Source organism: Portunus trituberculatus, unplaced genomic scaffold, assembly GCF_017591435.1.
Source record: "Portunus trituberculatus isolate SZX2019 unplaced genomic scaffold, ASM1759143v1 PGA_scaffold_478__1_contigs__length_65416, whole genome shotgun sequence".
NCBI classification, from domain to species: Eukaryota; Metazoa; Arthropoda; class Malacostraca; order Decapoda; family Portunidae; genus Portunus; species Portunus trituberculatus.
In genome coordinates, this window is record NW_025541646.1 from 55,624 (window position 1) to 65,416 (window position 9,793).

The 9,793-nt window shown below is 44.7% G+C and overlaps 1 non-coding gene across 1 annotated transcript; it reads left to right on the top strand.

Moving 5' to 3' along the window:
* Nucleotides 1-8,819: 8,819 nt before the first annotated feature.
* Nucleotides 8,820-8,938, top strand: LOC123500753. The gene has a single exon (XR_006673446.1). It is a non-coding gene; the product is annotated as a 5S ribosomal RNA (ribosomal RNA).
* The last annotated feature ends 855 nt before the right edge of the window (nucleotides 8,939-9,793 follow it).

Consider the following 9,793-nt stretch of genomic DNA (forward strand, 5'->3'; position numbering starts at 1 on the left):
CGATGTCTCGCTCACGAGTGTGACTCGCATTTTTGAACAGAACAGAACAGAATCAGAAAAGGAAAGATGGGGAGGGGGAAGTGGGGACAGAAGAAGAATAGATGGGTGATAAGAAGGGAGCTTCAGTAAGAGGGTAAAGTCACTGGGGCTTGACCCAGGCGCAAGATGGACTTTTGTGGTTACTGAGCGCTACGTCTATTATAGAAGTTCTTTATAGAAGAGATGGACGCGGCAAGGGAGGCCGGCACCAGACCAGGGGGAGCCAAGCAGAGCGCATTACTACCGAGCACGCAAGAGCAGAGGACCGCCAATGCCACGGACGAGGGCGACGCACCCACACGGAAGTGGCGGCCAAATCTTTTCGTCTTCAGTGCAAACAACAAACACCGTGAAGCAGGAAGAGTGAAGTACGTGATAGTAGGAGGGGAAAGGATGACACATAGAGAGGATGGGGTGAGAAGTACTTCCGTATAGCGGAGGGACCTACAGTTTTACGTGGGTTCCGAACCACGGATAGTAGTAGAATTGGTGATTTGGGGTTGTAGGATATGTTTTAACTTTATTAGCGAGGTTGGTGAGGGGGGTTATGAATATTTTATTTGTGATTAAATGCATGTGATGAATGGATATTGGTGTTTGGTGGTGTCCGCCGGGAGTGGTCCGGTCCTGGAGTATCACCCTGTTCTGGGGATATCAACCTGCTATGGATATAAGTAAAGGATTAAAAATGTCAATTGGATGGAGATGGTTTGTTTGTGAGGGTGGATGACGTGACGGCGAGATGACCGAACAGTTCCGCGTCCTCTGTGGAGGTGATGAAAATGTTCCCGCGTTTTGTGCGTTCACAGTACCTTCCATCAGTACTGGCCCCTCCATAACAGACGCGGGGGTGCCGCTGCCGGAACGTCATGTAGACGGCCGGGGGCCCCATTGCCGCGCCGTCAGAGGGAGGGTGCGGTTGTTCTCGTCATTCGCCCAGCATTGGCCGCTCCCAACTACCTCTGTGGAGGTGATGAAAATGTTCCCGCGTTTTGTGCGTTCTCAGTACCTTCCATCAGTACTGGCCGCTCCGCAGTAACAGACACAGAGGGTGCCACTACCGGAACGTCATGCAGACGGCCGGGGGCCCCATGCCGTGCCGTCACTGGGAGAGGAGCGGTAATGCTGTCCCTGACCCTTGGAGGTGGTCCGGTGCCCCCTTAAAGCCTAGGCTGCGAGACGGAAAAATAATGCATAAAAACAAAATGATGAATACAAAACCAAGCCATACGACAAAAAAATATGAAAACACCACTAGGCGTTGGCACGCGGGCCCACTCCCGTAGGATGGGGCATTTGATGGAGGTGTGGGTGATGCCACTCTGACACATGGAGTGGTACTGTTAGTAGTAAAGATAAGTGAGAGGAAGAGTGTGAATGGGAGTGAAAGGAGGATGGATAGAGAAAAAAATAAGGTGTGTTAGTGAAGAAGTGATAGGGAGGATGGATAGGAGTAGGAGTTAGTTAGTAAGAGAGAGAGAAAGAAAGGTGAGATAGAGGATGATGAAAGAGGGGAAGAGGAGTCCGTTATCTGTAGATAGGATCAGGAGGTTCATCTGTGGGGTCAAGGAGGGTGGTGTGGGGTAGACGTCTGTGTGGTCGGGGAAGGTTTTTCAGGAAGTTGTATGTGTCTGTGTGTCTGTCTGGAAACGTGTTTAGTTGTTTGTTTATTCTGTTGTAAAGTGTGATGTTTAGTGGTAGGATGTTGGACTCCTCATGAAGAGATGAAGAGGTCCGGAAATCGAACCACTTCGTTCCAAGTGCGAAACGAACTGCTCGGTTTTGGACCTTTTGTAATTTTAGAAGATTGGAAGGGGCTGAGAGAGACAAGGCAAGAGGGCAGTATGTTATTAGAGGAAGAATAAAAGCTTTATAAAGGTGAAGTTTCAGCTTAGAAGTACTGTCGCGAAAACGTTCCAAGTTGCTCAGGGCCCCTGAGGCAATGGCGACTTTTTGATCTATATGGATATTAAATCTAAGGTGTTTGTCGATGGTGAGGCCAAGGACAGTGTTGACTTTGCTTACTGGGAATGGTACAGGGTTTGGAAAGTTTTTATAAAGTGAAATTTGGCGGGGCTGTTTGGATTTGTTCTTAAAGTAGGTAACCTTAGATTTTTCAGGATGAGAGTGGATGCGCTATTCTAGCTCCCATAAGCTTGTGGTTGTTAACTCTTCTTGAATTTTGTCAGTAAGGCGATCTAACGTCCTGGCGCGCGCCAATTGTGTTACATCGTCTGCATATTGAATTGTTAAGGAATCATTGTGGGTGGGACGGGGTTGGTCGGCGGTATACATGTTGTAGAGGGTGGGAGATAGTACGGAGCCTTGTGGGACTCCGGCCTGGGGGGAGAAGACGCCCTGGTGTCTGATTCTAGTTTCTCGCTCGTCCAAGAAACTGCACAGGATTTTTTGGGTTAAGGGGGGCAGGTCAAAGTTATTGTAAATTTTGTATTTCAATCCTGTGCGCCAGACTGTATCAAAAGCTTTTTTCACGTCTTTTGTCACTAGTGCGGATTTATAAAAGGGCGAGTTTCCATCTAAATATGTGATAATACTATTAAGGGCGTCTTCGGTTGAAGCATTACTACGAAAGCCGAATTGCTGGGAACCCAGCATTTCGTTGCTTTCGAGGTATGATCTTAACCTTTGATTAATTAACCGCTTGAAAGATTTACCAAGTATTTCCAGCAAGCTTATGGGGCGATAATTTTCAGGGAGATGTAAGTTTTTGCCGGGCTTCGGGATGAGTGTTATGTTCAAAATTTTGAATGGTTTTGGGAAGTACCCGGAAGAAAGGGAGGCGTTGAAAATTTTTGTGATAATGGTTAAAATTTTTTGGGGAAATTTTTTTTATCATTGGCCAGGTTATACCTGTTGGGCCGGGTGCCCGTTTTGGGGTGTGCCTGAGCATCTTGGAGACATCCTCCTCCTCAAAGGGTGTTGTGAGATAGTGGTTTGGTTCTAAGCGTGTTAGCTGTGGTGTGTTGTGAGGCAGCGTATTTTCTAAGTGTTGTTGTACGTGTGTTGTGATGTTGTTGATGTGTTCGACACTTGGCCCGTGGGCAGAGAGAGGGTGAAGATGGAAGATGTTTTGCCAGTGTGTTTTGAATGTGTCGGCTACCTGGGCTGGGTTAGAGATGCGCACGCCGTCCACTAGGAGATACTTGAATCTCTCCCGCTGGCATCCCCTCAGCCTGTGCACCATGCGCCAGAACTGACTGGGGTTTTGGCAGCGGGCTCCGTCCAAACGGGAGACCATAGTTCTCCAGTGGGCGCTGTGGTCATCTAGCAAGCTGTTGATGATGTGTCTGCGGAGGATGTGTGTGTCTCTGTGGTTTTGAAAGAAGCGTGTTTTGTAACATATTTGTAGTATCTGTGCCCTGATAGAAGGTCTGAAGTCAATGTGGATCTTGTGGTGTTTTCTTGGGATATGTCTGTCGGCTGATGTTATGATGTCGTTGTGAAGTCGCTCAAGGGCCCTGTCTATCTGTGTGTGTGGTAGGCCCTCGAGATGTGGTGTTTGATGTATGTCTGCAAGTGTTTCCTTGAAATGTTCCCAGTTAGTGGAGCGGTAATCAGGGATGGGGTGGGAAGGAATAGAGATGGAGTTGGAGGATATTTTCAGGATGAGGGGAATGTGGTCTGAGCCACAGGGTGGTGCGTTGGAGATGTGGTGATGGAAGGGTAAGGACTGGCGGTTGGAGAGGATGAGGTCGGGTCTGCCAGATCCATGATAGGTGAAGCAGGTAGGAAAATCTGGGCCAAGGAACCGGAGGCGTTTGAGTTGTGTGAGCATGAGGAGTTCTTGTCCGTGTCTGTTGTTGCTGTTGTGACGAAAGGCTGTGTGTGTAGCGTTGAGGTCAGCTGAAATGTAGACCGGTATGTTTGTGTTGTTGAAAAGGTTAGTTAGACTGTTGAGAGGAAGTCCAGTGTTCGGTCTTGCATATGTTATGGCAACTAGGAATTGCCCGTGTTGTGTGTGTATTCTGGTTGCAAGAAAGTGTTCTGATGGCCAGTCGGTTATGTGTAGGTGTTTTATGGTGTTTTTAACCATGACGGCTGCCGTCATAGACCGTTCCTGTCGTGTATCGTGTATTGTAGCCGTATAGTTTGAGGAGTTTAGGAGGAAGACCAGTGTGGTTGAGGAGAACAATGACTGGATCTGAGATAAGGTGTCTGTTATTCCAGAAGCCGCGACAGTTGAGTTGCATGATTGTGATCATGCTCTAAGTGTTTCTCTTAACCCTAGAGGTGGTTCGCATATTTCGTGGAGAGGTCGGTAATGTGAGGGGTATATGTCGCTTGTTTGCTGTGTTTGTGGTTTGGTGTGACGTGGAGGAGTTTTGGGTCTGTGGTTCCCCGGTGTTTACCTCTTCGTCAATGACTAATGGCCCTGGTGAGGAGGGGCTGGTCTCTTCAGGTGGACTGAGAGCAGATGTAGAATGCTGTGGTGTAGAGTTTTGTGTTGTTTGTTGGTTCTCAGTGTAGCTTTGCTGATATTGTTTTTCGTTGTTTTGTATGAAGTTCGCTGGAAATTTTACTGTTGGGTAGCCATTACTAGTAAGGAGGGAGTTCAGCAGTTCTGTTTGCCTTTTTCCAAAAGAAAGCTGGATAGACATTTTGATTATTATGTCTAGTAGGCTTTGTTTTTCTGTGTTGTTGGAAGTGGTTGTGGTGTTGGGTGAGGGTGTGACTGATGTGGCGGCTTGTGCGTATGTGGTGTTTTGTGTAGTGGCTGCTGGCGTTTTTGAGTTTTGGTGTTGTTGTGCAGTGCGTTTGTTTGGGCATCTGAATGAAACGGCTGTGTGTTCCCCAGAGCAGTTGATGCATTTGAGGGTTGTCGCCTGGCAGTTCCTGTAGTCATGTCCTTTTGTGGCACATTTAGGGCATATTATGTCTGTCTCCTTGCATTGATTTGTACGATGGGTGAACTGGTAACATTTATAGCATTGAGTGACGGGGTGATATTCTTCAATATTTATGTTGTATGATGGAATGATCTGTGAGAAGAGCTTGATGCCAGTGTCTTTTGTGTATTTTGCTTCTTGTCGTGATTGTAACCTAATTTTTATCATGTGTACTTTTGGAATGGTGTGTATGTCGTCGATCTTTATGTTATTTTTTCCTTCTATCTCTGTACGCAGGTCTTCGTTGGTCATTTTCAAGAGGTAGTCGTCTACACGTCGGGCAAGTAAGGTCCTAGCAGATATTTGCTCCTGAGACTCTACGAGCTCGAAGCCGATGTGTTTTAGTTTTTGGGTAGCCTCAGGTGTGGTGTGCATGTCGAGGTCTACATCGTTAGCTACGCCAACGATGATATAGGGGCCAGATCTAAAGCATTTTGTGTGGGGAACTTGAGTCCGTGAGAAGAAGACATTGCTTAGGTCAGGGGGAAGGGTGGCAGTCACGATCCGGTACCTTAAGTGTCCGGTCAGGGGGGCGTACAGAGGTCATTCTATCTCACACAAATGGCATAAATGACACACATAACAAAAACAACATGGAAATGACAGTGTTCTGTAGGAAAAGTATGTTAAGTTGTACTCACTCCACGTTTTGTGGCGGTGCTGGGCTGGTGCTAAACGTAATCCGCTTTAAGGGGAAAATAAATCACAGAAAAAAAATCACACAAAAAAAGGAGACGGGGTGAATACGCAGGTCCTTAGGCTTGAGTAGTCCTTGGAAGCGAAGGGGCCGAGAAGCTGGACTGGAGAGCGGCTCGGAGATGTCCTTGCAGCGCAGAGGTTCAGAGAGAACTGCTGACTCGCAAAGAGGGGTGAAGAAAAGACAGCTAGCTAAAGAGAAAGTGGTGGGAAGAGAAGGGGTGAAATAAAGAGAGAGAAAGACAGTTTGTGGGCTTACCACATTGTTCTTTTTAACGTTTATTTCATACAAGTTTTTATTGTGTTTTTTTTTAATATATGTAATTGTAATGTAACCTCACATCACTTCCATACATAATTGTTTATGCTGCAGCCACAATTGTCCTGCCAGAACCACAACTTTCCCTAGAACGCAGACTCTTGGGATTATATCCTGCTACAATATGTCTTATTGTATTGTGAGAGAGAGGAGAGAGAGAGAAAGAGGGCAATTTTATGTCTTCAGGTAATCTCCAAGAGAAACACAACTAAAGCCTAATTAGTAAAAAGACTGTACAGGACTGTAACTGCATACATTTATTTTGTGGAACTTAGTGTGAGAATAATTTGTTTGTGGTCTGTAGGTTATGTAGCAAACCTAAAAGACACGGCAACTCGCCCACATGGGATTTACAACATATGTACATGAATTTATCGAAGTCCATCTGTTTTGGCGGTCCTCGCTTCCTGGGTCCTGGTCCTGAGTCCTGGGGCCTGGTCCTGGTTCCTGGTCCTGGTCTGGGATCTAGAAAGACTAAAAAGAAAGATTACTCCAGTCAAATAATGGCCTCCACTTCAGGGGAGGCCTTCAACTCACTAGACTTGGGGAACCATTTCTGTATCCTAGGGTGTTGTGTGATAAGTGTACATTTTACTTTTTCACATATATTTCTTGCTTTATAATGTATTGAGATATTTAATGGTGTTATATTATATTTTATGTGAAGATCCTGATTGGTTAGATTTTCTTCTTCATTATGATTAATAAATCGCAATGCTTTATTGAGAACTCTTTGCATTTCTCTTTTATTTGTTTGCGAGACTGCGCATAAAGGGATAGGGGGGGTATTCAAGAATAGGTATTAACTGAGTTTTTACTAGTAATGATTTTAATTTGGGTGTTAAGTTCGTAAATCTTCTTAATTTGCTAAGGACTGCATTTCCTTTGTTTTTTAAATCAATACAGTGTCCTCTCAGTCCAGTATGCTGAACCTTCAACCCCAAAACCTTTCCATTTTTGCTTGTATTTATTTCCCTGTTATTTACTAATATCGGTTTTGTTTTATACTGGGCGATTGGGATTATTTTTAATTTATCCTCATTTGTTTTTATTTTCCAATTTTTTTTCATATTTATTAATGCTATTTATCTCTCTTTCCACCTTTAATTTCATCATTGCGCATTTCAGGATCAGGATCAGGATAGATAGAAAAGGATGAGGGGGGAAGTGGAGATAGGGGAAGAATAGGTGGGTGATAAGAAGGAAGCTTTAGTAGGAGAAAAAAGTCACTGGGGCTTGACCCAAGCGCAGGATGGTGCTGTGATGACATGAGCTTCTCGTCTTCAGCAGAGGTTGTGGGGTGCTTGTGCGGGGGCGGCATGGTCTTGTCAGGAAGGGCTGCAGCGTCGATGTTGGTGTCAGGAGTGGGGTGGATGACTAGGTGGCGAGTCCTCCACGGCGGGCGAGTTGGCTGGCTGTGTTCTGGATGGTTGTCTGCTCCTTTATGTCTATATGTTTTTTTTTTAACATATCCCTTCTGTATAATATCCGAGAAGGTTATTTTCGTTGGTGGTGTGTCTTCCCGTTTGGTGCCTGGTTTCTTCCTTCTCAGGAGGTTATGGAGTGTGTGAGGTTCCTCCGTGTTCGTCTCACTATGTGGGCTTGGCTGGGGAGTTGGCTTAGCTTCGGCTGCGGGTGTTGTTGAGGTGGAGTTCTTCTTCATTTTCCTCTTAGGTGTTTTCCAGCCTACTTCTTCTGCTAATGGAGGCTGGACAGGCGGAAGTGGCTGGTCGGAGTCGCTCCCTTCCACATCAACGAGCTCGTCTTCGTCTTCCTCGTCCTCCTCGACGGTCCCAACCTCTTCCTGTAGGTCTTCGCGGCGACTTTGTCTTGGCGAGACGGCTGGTGGACCCTCGGTGGTTTCCCTGTGTATGGGTACAAGGTTCCGAAGGCTTGTGGTGGAATTCTTTTACCGGGTAGGCCATTGTGCGTCAACAGGAGTGGGATCAGAGCTTGCAGACGTCGGGCGTTGGCTTCCACATCCCACGTCTTGAGGGGTGGCTTTTGGTGTGAAGCACTGCTGGTCCTCTCGGTGTCTCGGGCCTCCGGTCCTTTGTCTCCCATATGGACGGTGAAATGTACCTTGTCTCCTTCACGGAGGAGACGTTTCTGTAGGGATCGCTTTAGGCCGGAGAAGTGTACAAAGACATATGTCTTAGTACTGTGGTCCCTGATGAAGCCGTAACCACGCTTGTAGTTGTACCATTTGACTTCGCCTTGGTGCTGCTGGCCTGCCATCTCGAGGCGCATTTTTGCCTCGCGGTAATATATATGGAACTGGTGCCTTCCCGGTTGTAGTAGGGTAACAATATTTCCTGTTTTTCCCACTTGATCCAACATCGCTGGGTCATACGAACACGGTCTCCGTCTCGTCGTTGACCCTCGGACCACGCATCCGAGACGTACAACCGAGAGGCAAGCAAGAAAACGGCGTAAAACCAAATAATATCGAGTCGGAGGAGGTGCCAGATCTTCCAGCTAGCGGCATGCATGCAGCGAGCAACAAGCCAACCAGCCAGCCAGCCACAGAGGGAGGCAGACTGAGTCTGTGTCAGAATAATAATAATAATAATAATAATAATAATAATAATAATAATAATAAGAAGACAGACAGACAGACAGACAGACAGACAGACAGACAGACAGAGAGAGAGAGAGAGAGAGAGAGAGAGAGAGAGAGAGAGAGAGAGAGAGAGAGAGAGAGAGAGAGAGAGAGAGAGAGGAGGGGTGCGATTAATCCAATAGGGAAACGATATTAAACCAAGAAACACCTAGAAAGGACTTGATTCACATGGTATACGGAGTATAGTAGGGCAAGCCAGGAAGAATTTAAAGGGACCTAAAAACTAACATTGAGTGCCAACGACTACACCACGTTGAACACACCGCTTCTCGTCCGATCAGCGAAGTTAAGCAACGTTGGGTCCGGTTAGTACTTGGATGGGTGACCGCCTGGGAACACCAGATGTTGTTGGCATTCCATTATTTTTTTATTTATCTATTTATTATTTATTTATTATTATTATTATTATTATTATTATTATTATTATTATTATTTTATAATAATAATAATAATAATAATAATAATAATAATAATAAGAAGAAGAAGAAGAAGGTTTGATTTGTCTATTCTTATATTGTTTTACCTGCTTATTTTATTCTTTGTTAATTCATCCATTTATTCTTGTACTACCTCGTGCCTGGATTACCAGACAAAACTGTGTATTCTAAATACACATGAATAGGAGAGGACTCGAACTGACATTTTTTTCTCTCTCTCTCTCTCTCTCTCTCTCTCTCTCTCTCTCTCTCTCTCTCTCTCTCTCTCTCTCTCTCTCTCTCTCTCTCTCTCTCTCTCTCTCTCCATGTTAGAAACTGATACTGATACTGATACTGATACTGATACATTTATTGGGCCTTTATGGGTACATTAAAATCAGTATGATACAGAATGTGAAGAATTCCTCGGTCTGTTGAGCATAAGCTCTTTACAGACCTATTTGGAATTTATGTTAGGCCGACGCGGTTAGTTGTATAGGCCAAATTACTATACATATATTTACAAACAAGTAAATTAAAGATTTCCTAACTAAATTACACTTCTACAACCAAATATACATCTACATAACACATATGTAATAAATGCAGTAATAAATACAGTAGTGGATGATAATGACAAATAGAATAATAGTAATAGAACAATAGATAATGATAAATGATAAATAATAGTAAAGAAAAATAAATATAATAACATAACAATGATATTAAATTAATAATAATATAATAATATAACAATTATAATAATAATAGTAAACGTACAATAATAAAACAA